Raw genomic sequence first — 15,490 nt, 5'->3', positions numbered from 1 at the left:
CTCCCCAAAGGTGGATGTTAAAGCTGGACTCACTTGCTGGCTGCTATTCAGGCTTGCAAAGGGATAAAGTCACTCCATCAAAGACTGAAACCAGGGCTTTACACCCGTTGGTTAACAGAAGAATGCCCTCTGCAAGGAGGGGCAGTAAATGCAAGGCATGGGGCTTAGCATTAAGAATTTACAAGTGCCTGCTGGCCAGCCTGCCTCCCAAAGGGGGATGGACTCTCTGGACCAGGTTCAGTGCTGATTCACATGCCCTGATTGATATCAATGGGACTGCAGCTGGGTGCAAATCCAGATTGGTGAATCTGACCCCTCCCACTTCAGGAGATGTTCTCCATTTCTTAGGGTCCCTTTCCTGTTAAACTGCTGGCTTCTTCATTCTGTTGAGTCAAGAAGCCTCTGTCAGGCTCCCCTAATGCCCTGAGAGGAATAAAGCTGCAAATATTCCCATGTTGAACCCCACAGGTGAGTAGCTGCGTCACCTGCCCTAGAATCACTCTCCTCCCCTTTCCAGGGGGCCTGAAGCAGTTCACAGATGCCTTCAGTTGGGATAAACTGTTGCATCCGTAAATTCCATTGACAGCTGTGGGAATTTTGAGGGTTTTTTTGCTGGGCGATGGAGGATTTAGACGTTTCATCTGCTGAAATCGTGTCTGACACTTTAGGGCTTTTTTCAGTCTGTAAACTAACTATTGCTGCTTTCATCTCCCTCTCCTCCTGCTCGGTTTCTATTTCTTACTCACGTCCTGTCTGTATATTTTTGGACACTTGCTAACAATTCACTTTGGGCTGAAACTTGGCACTTAGGAACTCAGCCGGGAGTGTCCCTATAAAACAAACAGATATTGTTTGAGCCGGTCTGGTGGCAGCACAACCACATGGGGGGAGGGCGTGAGTCTCCAGCCCTAGGCCTGGCAGGGGCTGGGAGCGCTACTGAAGCAGCCCATTCAGCCCCTGGACAATATGTGGAGTGGCACTGATGAGCTCTGGAAACCCTCCTCCCCAGAACCCTTCTGGGGATCAGTAGACTTGGGAGCCATCCATGGCTTGGGCTTCTATTTGACAGTAGTGAGTTGGAGGAAGTCTTGAACAGAGGGCTTGCTGGGGCTGATCAACAGTATGCCATGCCCCGCGTGTACCTGGAGGGTAGTGTGGCTCTGAATGATGTGGCATTTCTGTAAGGTGATATCCCTGCAGCTGCTCCTCCTGTGTGCCCGACACACTTCTGCTGTTAATATTTCATGCCTGCTAGTCTTCCTTGCACCGCTGCACAATAGGTGCCTATGACAGCCAGCTCCATTTACAGCTGCAGCCAGAGAGAATGAATGGATTTTTGTTTGGAGTGGTGTTAGGTTTCCTCACCCCTTGTGGTCAGAGTTGTCCTATGGGGGTAGATGGCTCTGCAAGGGGTAGGGGAGCTGATCTGGCCAGACTGATTTGGCTGGCAGGATCAAAAGGCAGTGGGAGTCTGTTGGATGTAGATTGATATTTGTTTACAGGATGCAATGTGTCTATGGGCCAAATTAGCAGCTGGCATAATTCCACAGACCTAATCCATTGACTTCTCCACTGATGTAATTCCACTGAACTTGGCCCTGAGCGTCCACAGGGGAAGAAAGTCCCAGTGTTCATGCTTGACTGTGTGGTAGATATGTGCGCGGATACCAGTCAACATAGGAGCATAAGAATTACCATATTGGATCAGACTTGTGGTCCATCTAGTTCACTGTCCTGTTTCTGACAATAATCAGCAGTAGACGGTGCAGGAAACTCCACAATAGGCAGAAGTAGTATAAACCCCCAGGAAGGTCTCTCCTTAATCCCTAATGGTTAGAGGTTGGTTTAAACCCTGCAGCATGGGATTCTGTTAGCATTAACTATTATAACTTTGTGTTATCCATGTAAATGTACAATCTCTCTTTGAATGGTGCCAAATTCTTGGCCTCAACAACAAGCTAAACTGCACTGCCCATTTTACTGTACAAATACATGTCTTTCACTGCATTTGTACATCAGTTTTCTGTATTCCGGCACCTTCTTTACTATGTCCTTTTGTGCACTTTTTGCCTGATTCTCTGTTGCTTTACACCAGTACAAAGGGGGTATACAATGCTATTAAGTCAAAATAAAACTGTACTGAATCCAGATCTTCTGATTTCCAGTCTTAATCACACCACCATCATTCCTCTCGGGTTTTGTAAGGAGTCTCTACAAATATTGCTGGCGGCAGAACCCCAGTAATCTGGCTCTGTGGTCATGACTCGAGCTGGTCGAAACTCAGAATTTCCATTCTGCAAGAAACTTTTTGAAATTTGTTTTTATTCCGAAACTAAATGACGGCAAAAAAAATCTCGCCAAATGCAGTTTTCGAAAAGCTGTCATTTTGGATCAATTAAAATGTTCCATTTCGATCAAATCAGAAAGTTGTGTTCCGCTTTCAACAGGTTTTATTTTTTTAATTTGTAATATCAATTTTTAAATGAAGAGTCGTTTTGAAACAAAAATCAAAATATTCCATTCTGTTAACGTCAAAAGAGAACGTTTTGACCTTAGCAAAATGCTTTTTTTGTTGTTGTTCTTCGGTTTCTTTCCTTTACAAAATTTTGTCACACACAACATGTTTCCATGAAAACTTTCAATTTTGATAAAATGGCATTTGTCAGTGGAAAGCTTGTGGCCATCTCTATTCATGACGTCCTCTTCCAAGTGAGAGCTCCAGGAATAACAACCTTTGTTTGTTTGCAAACAAAGGAATAAGGGCAACAGACTGTTGACTGAAAATGACTATAAGTGAAGGTTTTGGTTTTCAAAGTGCCTTGGAAGAAGAGTGCTGGCTTTCAGTCAGGTAAGCCCTATTTTATTTCATTGAAGTCATTTTATTTCGTCAGTCGCCACTTCCAGCTATTGATAAAGAAACACCATCCGCCAAAGGCGCAAACACAGAGGCACTGTGGTACCAGCCAGCTATGTCTGAATCATAGATCATCCCTATATGGTTCTTGTTTCTGTCTCTCTGATGACAGGAGTTGGGATTACAACCAGTATGTGGAACAGGGATCCCATTTTCTGAAATCCTAAATTACCTTTAAATGCTTCAATATAGCTCTACAAGGGTTGCCCTCAACTATTGCAGCCTGCCATAGCACTGTGCCACATCTCTGTTAATATACAAGGTGCATATACTCAATAGACATGATGGTGGAGACCTAGTTCAGTTTGCCATTTGAAAAGGTGCTAAGGCAAGAAGAATGGGTCAGGGGTTCAGTTCAGAAGTCCACCACAGACTTCTTAATGTGACCTTAGGCAAGTCACTTAGCCACTCTGCCTCAGTTGCCATCTGTAAAATGGAGATAATGTAACTTCCCTACCTCACAGGGTTATTGTGAGGATAATTACATTAAAGATTGTGAGGTGCTTGGATATTATGGTAATGTGGGCCATACCTGGAGGGGGAGATGGTGGGTCCAAGACACACAGTTTGAATCTGGATCTCAACACTCCCGAAACCAAAGTGTGTCAGAGATTGGGCTGAACCCTAATCCTAGATTCCAGTACTGGCTGATGCATTGCCTGCCTTTGTTCCAAGCCTATTGTATGGTTCTGCAGGTAGTTTCTGGCCACATTTTAGTATTTGGCTCATTCTGTTAAGGAGAGTTTTCAGAGATGTGGTTTATGTTCACATCAACTGTCACCATAAGCTGGAATGATGTTCTAATGAGACCCCCCCCCATTTAGTTCACATTTGAATTTGAACTCTGCAATCTGGTCTGCTTAAAAGACAGGCCAAAGCTCTGAATTCTCTCTAGTAGCTTGAATCTAGTGTGCAGTTGGAATGAGTGGCATTTTAGTCAGCACTAAGGACTAAACCCTGGACGTACACAGCTAAGAGCATGAGCCTCTACAATTAATTACAATTAGAGATAAAGCAGAACTAGTTCCTCTATCTAGGAGCTGTCGGAAACACATCCTCTGTGGATCAGACACACGGGGATGTACAACACGTGCTGCACGGTGAGTTACACAGTAACCAGAATGATCCCCCCCCAAGAGACGTTCCAAATGAAGTCTGTTCGCTTTGCCCTTTGTTTCATTTCCAATGGAAGAAAGTGTGTCGCTGGATTTGTCCAGGCAGCTTAAAAGGGCCATTTCTAATCTTAATGATGCAGAAGCATTTTAACAACCTCAGCACAAATAATTAACCTGGCACAAGGGGAAAAAAAGCTGTCATTGTATTTGAGCTCTGGACCCATGTTGGGGATCTTGTTCTGGGTCACAGAATATCAGCCATGTGATTTCTCCTGGCTCCTTATCAGAGCTCTTGTTCTAGGGCCAAACAGCAGAAGTTGTGGCAGGTGCCTGCTGCAACATGCCAGCTGGCAGAGGAGGAACCCAGCGGAGTAGTCAATGGTGCTGAGAAGGGAAGGGGTGGAAAAGTCATCTGTGCAGCACAAACCTACCTCACAGATGTAGGATGCACCAAACCCCCTGCGATCAATGAACCCATCAGGCCTTTACCAGTTTCCCCCAAGTTGTCCCCTCTGAGCTACCAGGTCTCTTGTATGTCTGTGCAGAGGCTTGGCCCTGATTTCCAGCCCTGAAGGGTGTCACAGGTAAAACTTTGCCTGTGGGCACAAAGGAGGAGCACCCTTGTTCGACACCCTTGTGCTAGTTCCCAGGGGACAGGTGGGCAGGGAACGAGGGGATCAGGACTGGTGCTCATCTAACGGAAAGGCACTTTTAAAACCATGCAGGGAAGCAGGGTGAGCACGATTGGTCTTTGTGAGCTCCTGGCAACGCCAGGGGAGAGCCTGGCAACAGAGACACCTGTTAGCCTCAGACTGATGGGCTCCTGGAGCTGAAGGGAGAGTTAGTGGTGGCTGTTTTAAGGGCACAGTAACCTAGGCCAGTTAATATAGCCTGTGCAGCCTGAGGCTAAATAGCAGTGGAGAATCTGGCTCAGTGAGAACTGTCAGGTGGTGGAATGGCCTCCCAAAGGAAGAGGCAGAAACGTGGGACACTTCAGAGTAGACAGTACAAGTCCCTTCAGGGCAGGGACTGATTCATGTAGATTTTCCAGACTGCAATTAAACTCACCCTACCTTCTCTTTGATTGAATAGTAATCAGGACCACTGTTCTTCTGCACCCCATCTGCTGGCTAAGGGGAGCTGTTAATAAGGACACACAGCCATGGACAGCTGCCTGTACACGTTTTTAGTGCTCCATTTTCTAGATCACTGTTTTGGCCAACTCCAGCTCGGATGACAAGTTATTCACTTTGGGTGTTCACATTTTAATAAGTAATTAAATCACAGTCACATGGACACGCAGCAGGAAAAGGGTCCTCCCATCTATCCCACATGTGACAGGATCACCAAATCAGCTGGGCACTCCCAAGGTATCATATGCACACACTGGCAAGAGATAGCTATGATCACAACACAAGTGCATTTTGGTCTCTCTATCCTGCTGAATCTGTTCCTGCCCAGTTTTAATTCTCTTGAGTCTCAGCTGGCTGGGTTGCTGCTTATTGCAGCTAATTAAGCTTTTTTGTTTTTGTTTTGTTTTGTTTTAAAAGCAGCTGTGACCGGCAGCAGTAATTAACCTTTGGATGTTTTCTTCAGCGTTCAGCCCCAACTGAGATTGGTCAGTGAACTGAAATCAGTGCCCTGAGCCTTTTGTGACATGTTTACTCTTCCCTCCTCATCTCCAGGGCAAAAAACCACTTTATTCACATTCCTCACATGCCAGCCTACTTCAGGTTTAATTTGAATCACAAGGGGTGCCTGGGACTCCAAGATACTGCCTGATTACAGCAAATCTGGATCTGGATACCAGCCCCGACTCTCCTCTCACTAGCACTGGTTTTGCACGGATGTAAAACTATAAGGCCAGATCTTCAGCTGGCATCAGTTGGTGCAGTTCCCTTGAAGCCATGCTGAGGCTCTGATGCATAGATTTCAACGAATTACTCCTGGTTTATATCACAGTGAAAGAGAGGGGATCAGGCCTGCTGATTACACCCCCCATGAAATTTTGAAGGTGTGCTGATATGGGATTTTCAATCAGCCCGTTATAGAAACAGGGACCATCCAGTTGTGGGTCTGGATTTGGGGACAGATTTCAAACCCTCCTGTAAGTCAATGGAACTACTCACACACTAAAAGTTAAGAACATGCTTCAGTGCTTTTCTGGATCAAGGCCTAATTCCCCAGGCAACCACACTGACATCTATGGACCTGATCTGAATCTCTCATTGGTGTAAATCTGGATCAACTCCACTGAAGTCCGTGTAACTGAGATCAGAATTTGGTCCTTTGGAGTTGCACTGGGGGTAAATCAGCATAGACTGTGGCCCACAATATTGATCAGAGAGTCCTTGACTACACTAAGCACCAGCATCCACCATCAGTATGTGAATTCCTTAGTTCCATCAGGTTGGTATAAGAAATATTAAAGTGAGGCCGCGAAGGGATCCCAGAGAAGTCCCACTTGCAGCAATGATCAAGCAGGTAGCGAATACAGTAACTTCTTGCTTAATGTTGTAGTTATGTTCCTGAAAAATGTGACTTAAAGCGAAACAATGTTAAGTGAATCCAATTTCCTCATAAGAACTAATGTAAATGAGGGGGGTAGGTTCCAGGGAAATTTTTTTCACCAGGCAAAAGACCATATTATGTAAATATATGTATACACAGTAAGTTTTAAACAAACAATTTAATACTGTACACAGCAATGATGATTGTGATGCTTGGCTGAGGTGGTGGAGTCAGAGGGTGGGATATTTCCTAGGGAATGCCTTACTGCTAAATGATGAACTAGAACTCAGCAGAGCCCTCAAGGGTTAACACGTTGTTAATGTAGCCTCACACTCTACAAGGCAGCACAAATGGAGGGAGGGGAGACAACAGGGCAGACAGAGGAACACACCCTGTGTGAGAGAGAGAGATGCGCATTGCCCCTTTAAGTATGCTAACCGCATTCTAAGTACATTGCCTTTTTAAGTAAATCCAGAAGTTGAGTCAGCAGCTGCTGCCTGTAAGCTCCCTCAGTCCTGAGCCCTGTTATGTCCCCTTCTCCCCTCCCTCCCTCCCTGCTCTATGGAGATAGGGTAAGCAGGTGGCAGGAGCGGGGAGACACCCTGATATTAGCCCCTCTCTTACCCCACCCCAGCCCGCACCGCAAGCAGGAGGCTCCCGGGAGCAGCTCCAAGGCAGAGGGCAGGAGGGACAGCTGAACTGCTGGCAATGGGCCGTGGGGGGAGGGACAGCGGAACTGCCGGCAATTGATGGCCTGCTGGGCGGCTGCCGCACAGGGAACTTAGGGGAGCGGGGAGCTGACGGGGGGGCTGCCAGTCCACCCTGGTTCCAAGCCCCCACCACTAGCTCCAACAGGCTGCTCTTCCTGCAAGCAGTGGACAAGGCAGGTGGCTGCCAAACAACGTTATAAGGGAACATTGCGCAACTTTAAACAAGCATGTTTCTGAATTGATCAGCAACGAAACAAGATTAACCGGGACGACTTTAAGTGAGGAGTTACTGTAGTCTTATGGGTTTCAGAGTAGCAGCTGTTTTAGTCTGTATCCATCAAAAAAAAAAGGAGGACTTGTGGCACCTTAGAGACGAACAAATTTATTTGAGCATAAGCTTTCGTGAGCTACAGCTCACTTCAAGAAAATCCACTCATGAAGTCAGTAGAGCTGGGCTGATGAGGCAGGATCCAGATTGTTTCGGACATTGTTTGGGTTGAAGGCTGACTTGGGGAAGAGTTAAGGTTTGGAGTCACTAACCCAGAAACCCTGTGAGATCAATTATTTGTGTGAGAGTTCTCCCACCTAGGGCAAAAGATTCACGATAGCAGGAGATTTAATGGGATCATTACAGTGGCTCTGGCTTTGGATCTAAAGAAGAACCAAAACCACTGGGGCACATTTTGATGCTGGGCTCTCACTCCAAACCTCCTATCACCCAACTTCCATAAAATTCAAAGAGGTTCCAGCTTTGGCCCGTGTCAATCGTTCATAAACACAGCACTTTTGTTCCTTATACCAATGAAAACCATTGTAATGATTGTCTGAGTTGTAACGTAGTCCTTGCTACAAGGTGTGACTCAGGGACTCTTACACTTATAGGCTCCAAGACCATTCCCATTCAGCTGTCCTTGGCAAAAGGAAGGTTGTCTGGGGTAGGATGTAAACTGTGCTGGTTATGGGGAGTGTTGGTCTGGAGGACTGTGCCTTTCTTCCTATGGAGTGTATTTCTCTTTCAGAGTTACACAGCGCTGGTGAATTTCACTGCTGGATGGATGGTACTTTGGTTTACTGCCATGCAAATGGACTGCACTTTAGCCCTTGCGGGATATAAATCTGGACAATTTGAGACTGATAAGGCAATAAACAACCAAGAAAAAGAAAACAGGAAGAAATAATTCAGAGAAAATAAAACAGAAACTGTTTTGAGCTGATAACAGAATTAGGATCCAGAATGAAGGAGAAATTTGCTGTCTCCCTTGAGAATTTGCATTGAAAGAACAAATCCAAATGAAGCTTGTAATATTCTTATTAGTGCCATATCCAGTTAGGTGCATTTTTCATTAGCTCTAGTGGGAGTTGCACTCTTATGCAAAGGCTGTAATTGGTCCCTGTAGTTTAAAATCCAGATCTTCCGCTGTGTCAAAGCAGCTGTAAGCTGCTCCCCCAGGGCAAAACTGCCCTAAAGCCTCTTTAACTGGCCACAGAAGGATTCCACCCTCTGCAAGATAGGAGAAATCTTGCCAACTCCTCCATGCAGCCCTTGTGGGGAGATGGTTGGGGAAAAAGGAGCATGGCTAGGACACCCCTTCACCCTTAATGATCCCTAGTTGCCATAACAACAGCTGTTGTAATTCACACCTGCAGGCCAATGCAGAGCAGCCCCCCTCCCCCCCCCCTTTGCACCTCTCCTCCTAACAGTATGCCAAGGGCTGGATCCTAAGGAATCCAGGGTTAAATGCACTACTCTAATACATGGTTTAAGCAAAGGTAGGGTCAAGACAGTTTGCCTGGCTGCTGTGGAGAGCAGAGCTGCTCCCAGAGACAGACTGAGCATGTGGCAGGCAGCCCCCAGCATTCGAAGCAGGGAGGCTGAGAGCTGCAGCAAAGAAGTCATTATTTTTCTTTTTCAGCCAGTGAGAAGGCGGGAGGAGTGGGAGCAGTAGGAGTTGAGTGACCCCATTTTCACAGTGGAAAGTCCCAGCCAGCTGTAGCTGGCGTGGGGGCAGGGCATGGTTCTGGTGAGGTGTCCGGAAAGCGCAGGCAGGAGGATTTTGGCAGCTGGGAGTTTGCTAGAGTGCCTCAGAGAGGACAGCATGATAAGTCTGATTGCAGGACATCCTTGAGGTACAGATGCACTCCGCCTGCCAGAGGTCAATTTCACTGGCTTAACTAGCTAGAGGCTCTGCCACACAAGTATGTAAGTGTTTGAAACAAGTGGGACAAAACACCTCGTAGAATAACCAGGATATCTGGACAAGCCTGAAAGTGAGGGCCATTCCCAGCTCTCAGGGATACATTGTCCACCTGTGTGGGAGACCAATAGGACCTGATCTCAAGCCCATGGAAGTCAAATGGAGTCTTTCCATGTGGAAGCAACAGGAGCCTGCTGGTGGGAGGAGCAGACTGAGGAAACTGCTGTCCCTAACCAAGAACTGTATTTCCTCTGAAAACATCTGGTGAGGAGAGCATCACAGGATGAGCAGCCTCCTTTGCCTCAGGAAATACACCCATTGCTCTTTCTAGGTGACTTTTGCTAGCAGGGTGTTCACATGGCTGGTGTGGACAGGAACAGTTTTTCTGAGACTCATGGAATGGAATAGTGATCCCTTACCCTGTAGTCCAGAGCATGGTTTATAACGAGGTTGTTAGAAAAAATATTCCCATCCCCACAAGCTAAGGAAATTTCACTAGAGCCCTGCTAGCAACGAGCCTGTTTCAGCGGTGGTGTTGTGAGCACTGATGAGCTGTAGAATGGATGGAGCCTAAGTGCATTCATTGGGAAATCATTGTGCAACCAAAACTAACTGTATGAGGCTTCCAAATTGTTGCGCTACATGGACACTTTCAGGGCAGATTATTTCTCTTTTTTTAGTTGTGATTCCTACTCATTTATCCAGATTACCGGGGGAAGAAAACAGGTCATCTTATCCTCGGCATCATGCGTTTCATCAAAAGAGGATTACAAATCACTCTGCCACCGAAGAACTGCATAATGTGAATGGAAACCTTTTGCTTCCCTTCAAAGGGAAAAGCTTTCCATTTGCATACAAACCTGCCTAGCAAAAGGGGCCTTTTCTGTGCAATATCAGGACAATCAGAGTTCCATGCATTACCGGCTGCCTAAGGTGCTCCAGTTGAAAGTTAAACTCCCTGTTTGTAGTGACCAGCTGTTTTAGGGATTGGTAATAGGATAAATTTGCCCTAAGGTTGTCTGTTCAAATCCAGTGCAGGTAGGGTGAATTGTTGTCACCCCCTTAAAGGTATATGAAAGACGCATGGAATGTCTCAGCCCAGTTTACAGTGAACAAGTGTCCACCCTACCACCACTGACCCTAAAATGCATCTCGACAGAAAGGCCAATGATTGAACGGGTCTGGAGACTCAAACTCCCCGCTATCCTCTAACAATGGCACCTCCCAGAGGTAAGATAAATAGACCACATGGTCATGTGGGTGGGGTACTGGACTGGGAGTCCAGAGCCAAAGTTTGTTCCCACCTTGGCCTCGGATTGCATAAGGTCTAGCTCATTCTTGGCTGGGGTCCAGAGTCCCTGCTGTAATATAGGTGGGGTAGTGTTTGGAAACTTCCACTACCTATTCTGTGGCTAGAGAATTTCAGATTAGCAGTAGCATAATCACATACATGTTGTTTATGAAAGCTCTTCAATGAGGCTTCTTATGACAGATGAGTACAATGGGAGCGGACGAAAGAGGTATCTCAGAGATCAGGTGAGAGGTTTTGAAGGACCTTAGCTAGTAATGTGGGCACTTTGCTAGCTATCTAATGTTGAACATAGGTCAAACGAGACCTGATGTGGATACCTTGGCAAAGGAGTGATGTTGCAGTGCCATTGTGACATCATTCCAGGAGGAACAGTTGCAAAGGTTGGGCCACTTGGGTGTGTTTTATTGCGGGATGGGAAATAATCCCTGGCCCTGATGTTATTCCAGGAAGTCCATGGTCTTTCAAAGGCACAGCCTCTGGGGACGGTCTCTCAGAGAGGATGTTTGGAAGAATGGCAGGTTTGTGTATATTTGGGTAGAATCAGCAGGTAGTGGGGTAGCTTTATTACAGATCACGCTGAAATTATAAATTTATGCAAGGTGTGAGTCAGGGCAGAATTTGGCCCTGTGCTAGGAGAAAATGGTTGTCATCAAAACCACTTAACCTTCCCAGAATCAGCATTCACGAAAGAGAAAGAGAGAGACTGATGTGGGGGAGAGAGGGAGCAGAGAGAGAGAAAGGAAGAGGGACAGACAGGAGGACATAGCTGAGGGATCCAGCCCTAAAAGAATCATCCAGGCAATAATTCTGTGAGATTACACTTGCACTCCCCCCTTCCCCTCCCACACACACATTCCAATGTGGGATTTTTTTCATGCCCCAGAATAGTTAATTGATCACGTGTGGTGCTCTGAGTTGTTTCCTATGGACATTCCTCAACCCCATCGCTACACACACTGGCAATACATAGATATATTTCACTTTTTCCTTAATCTGACAAAACCTCTGGAATATTTTTGGGAGCATTTGGGGCTTTTAGAACTGTGGGGCCTCTTAAATTTCCCACATCCCTAATAAGGAACCTGGACAGTCACAAGCCTATCTGAAGGGCACTCACCTTTGCAATGCACAAAGGAAAGTGATCTGTCCGATCCAGGGGTCAGATCCTCAGATGGAGCAAATTGGCATAACTCAATTTGCTACCACAGCTGATTTATTGCTACCACAGCTGACTTATACCCATAGCAGATTCTGCCTAATCTGTTCCTTTAGCATGGGTTCAGCTTTCAAGTGCTATACTACAAAACCTAATGATCAGAGCTTTAATATGTCAGACAAATAATCATGCACCTGCATTAAGCAGCACCTGGCACTAGCAAGGAAACCCTCATCCCAAGCAATCACTTTAAAGTTTCCAGTGCAGTTTGGTTCCACTTTATCATAAAGACCAACCTATACTAGGCAACCAGTTTTGGACACCAGCTGAGGATCAGGATCAGGTCTGACCGCAAATCTAGGATGGTAAATAAATAATTTATATTACTCTAAATGCCTCTTGTTTAAATGAGAACATTATGCCGCCCGGTGTGACAGTTTCTACTGCATTTATTTGCATTTCCATAGCCAAGTCTGTGGCTTTCAATCTCCCTTTTTATGACAGAGCCTTTTAAAAGGCCTATACCTCCAAAGAGCTTAGCTGTCAGGGTCTCTTTTTCTACTGAGCCATTCTTTTCTGTGCCCAAGCAAATCACTTGATTACACAACTAAATGGAACCTTGGACACATAACTGCAAGCTTTGAATTCTTGGAGCCCATATTAGCTGTATTTTGTTTGGCACCAAGAAGGCTCCCAGATAGCTTCGCAGGTGGTGGACAGCCGTGTAGCTCCATTGACTTCTAGGCAGGTAGGACAGTTTACATCAGTCGAGGAGCTGGCCCTCTCACTGCAACTGCTTTCCCTGACATGGAAACTGGCCTCACTGCAAGGCAAACCCTGCAGGGGCAGCTCAGTGACTGCAACAGGCTTTTTGAATGAGCAAGAACTGAAGGATCTGGCCCTGTTTAATCTTCCAGACAGTTCTTGGAACATTTTCAAAACAGCCCAGCAGAGGCAGAATCACACGAAATGGCCCTAATTATAGGAGACGTAGCATCATATTTTACTGCCTGATTGTTTCACAATATGAGGAATAGCATCAGAGGGGTAGCCGTGTTAGTCTGGATCTGTAAAAGCGGCAAAGAGTCCTGTGGCACCTAATAGACTAACAGACGTATTGGAGCATGAGCTTTCGTGGGTGAATATATGCATGCATCCAACAAAGTGAGTATTCACCCACGAAAGCTCATGCTCCAATACGTCTGTTAGTCTAAAAGGTGCCACAGGACTCTTTGCCAATATGAGGAATAATTCCCAGAGTTTAAAAATACCATCAGTCAACACTTCAAAGAAATCTGGTCTTGCCAAATGTCCCCCTGAGGAATTTGCTCCAGTATTTAACATCCAAATAAGCAAAAGGGGGAAAGCATACAGACAATGTCTCTTGCTACAGGTATAAAATGAAAGATTTCAGGGAGTCTGCACAGTCATGGGTCAGCTCTGCAGCTCAGAAATTACTCCCACTAGATTTTTAAGTACGGTCTAAACTTGTGTGCTGTGGGATGACCCAGCAAACCAGCAAGTCAGAAAGGATCCCGATTTGAAACAGGAGAAATTCCTTCCAACTTCTCCAGAGAGGAGGAAACCCCAATGTTTGTTTGCAAACAAACAGAGCTGACATAAAAATACAAACTTCAGACTTCATTAAAAAGCCTCTTCTCTGCCAAACGGCCGTCCCCTGCCAAGAAAGTGCCACCTACTGGAGGTAGGACACTGGGCAGGAAAGGGAGAGAAAAGGAAAACACTGTGAAAATTGCTGCTTTTTCCTTCTTTAGAGAAATCCCTCTCTTTAACGTCTCCCAGCACTAAATTCTTACCACCCTTCCCCGCACCGAACGCACACGCTTCCCCAGCTGCATGGCCCCGTTCTCTGAAGTAGGCACATGTCGCACAGAATAATGGACTGTGGAGAACTAAGAGGTGAGACTTACCGGTGCTGAGAAGCCTCTGCTGTTTGTTTCCTGGTCTCTATTTCCTCTCCCAGTTAGCTGTGCCCTGTTAGGGAAGTCCTGCTGCCATTCTCAGTACACCAGGCGTCCCTGTGCTTTTTCCCTCAGCAAATTGCTTTGGCTGATGTGAATACAGCCCCAGTGTCCCGGAGGCTTTTAGCTGAATAGTTTAATGGAGGGGGGAACCCACCTAATATTCCAGGGTGGCTCCTTTTTATATTCGCTCTGCCCCTGTCTTCCACTTCAGTCTCCCCAGTGTCTCTGAGAGCAGGTGACAGGCGGCTGGGTAGTGGAGGGACAGCATGGGGAGGGGAGGGGAGGGGAGGGCTGGGAGGCAGGGAGAGGTGGAGCCGCAACCAGACAACAGGTTACTGTGTAACTAGGAGCTCGAGGCCCTGGCTGGCAGGCGGCATCCCTGGAGCTGCCTCCAGTGCTGGGCGCCTCTGCTGGCACGGGGTGGGGAGCGGGGGAGCAGAGCTTCGTGCTGCCTGGGCTAGGGGCAGGGAGGGCTCTGGGGCGGGCGTTATTTCTGTTTTCTGTCATCTGGGAAGATTTGGGCAGCGGGGGCGGGAGAGAACGAGGAGGGAAAATTACTGACCTGGCTGTTCGGGGGCCGGGGGGGGGGGGGTTGGGGGTGGAGAACAGGGCGTCTTTTGTGAAGCAGGAGCCACCTCTCCCAAGCTTTCCATTGGCTCACAGGCTCACTCTGTCTCCCTAGGTGTTTTTTCCTGCTTGGGTAATTAAGGGCCTCCCTGTCTTGGCATCTTCAATGTGGAAATTCACCGTGAGGCAGAGGATGTGGACAAATAGCCTCTGTCTTGGGCAAATGCACACAGGGCCGGATGCGAAGCCTACTGAAGTCATGGGGTAGATATGAAGCGCAGGGGAGGAATTCTCGGTGTTACGCTAGTTTTGTGCATTGAAATCAATGGATTTACACGGGCGGCTTGGGCTCCCAGTCGCTGTGCCAGCTTCACGGCTGGGGTAGCGTCCCGTACAAGATGAACAAGCACTAGTAATAGCCCCTCTTCCTGAGCATAGGGGAGCCAGCAGGGGCCTGATCCCAGTCCTGGCACACCTCTCTCAAACCACCTAGAGGCACATTCTGCTCTCACTTTGCATTTGCTCTGGCATAACTAACTTCAGCGGAGTTACTGCAGATTTACACCTGTGTAAATGAGAGTGGGATCGGGCCCCCATTGAGTTCAGTGGGAATTCTGGGTGAACAAGGAATGCCAGATCAGGCCAGGAGAGAGTTTTCGGAGCCATGCGATACCCTCAACTCCTATTCTGTGGACACAGAGGATCCACCATGGCTGTTGAAGGGCTGATGGCACCAAGCAGAGCACTTGAGAAGACCAGTTTAGTAACTGTTCTGCTTATAGGTGACTATTTTCAGGGTTCATTAAATCTCTGGTTGGAAGAAAGGGAAATGAAACACTTGGCTGGACACATGAGGGACTTTTTTTTTTAAGTGTTTACTGGGCAAGATTTTGAGCGCGTCAGGATATATATTACTGCACCATTGGGAAGTTTGTGTATTCTCATGCTTCGGAAGTGGCACCTCCTCAGGCTCTCATCCTGGAAACTCTTCCACACATCCTAATCTTTAGGCCTGGTTTACATCT

At 46.8% G+C, this 15,490-nt stretch overlaps 1 protein-coding gene across 5 annotated transcripts in view; it reads right to left on the bottom strand.

Moving 5' to 3' along the window:
• Nucleotides 1-14,297, bottom strand: part of EPS8L2 (EPS8 signaling adaptor L2) — a 113,537-nt gene extending 99,240 nt beyond the window's left edge. For 2 of the 5 annotated variants that reach the window (XM_048854822.2, XM_048854823.2), the window contains exon 1: nt 13,845-14,295. The gene's annotated coding sequence lies outside the window, so the exon portion shown is untranslated. Of the gene's footprint in view, nt 1-13,844 lie in introns of all 5 variants that reach the window. The other 3 variants (XM_048854824.2, XM_075129306.1, XM_075129304.1) reach the window with 3 other exon arrangements.
• Nucleotides 14,298-15,490: the final 1,193 nt, after the last annotated feature.

The sequence above is a fragment of the Caretta caretta genome, chromosome 6 (genome assembly GCF_965140235.1).
Source record: "Caretta caretta isolate rCarCar2 chromosome 6, rCarCar1.hap1, whole genome shotgun sequence".
Lineage (NCBI taxonomy): Eukaryota > Metazoa > Chordata > Testudines > Cheloniidae > Caretta > Caretta caretta.
Note: the sequence above shows the minus strand (reverse complement) of the source record. Positions and strands in the feature narration are given on the sequence as shown.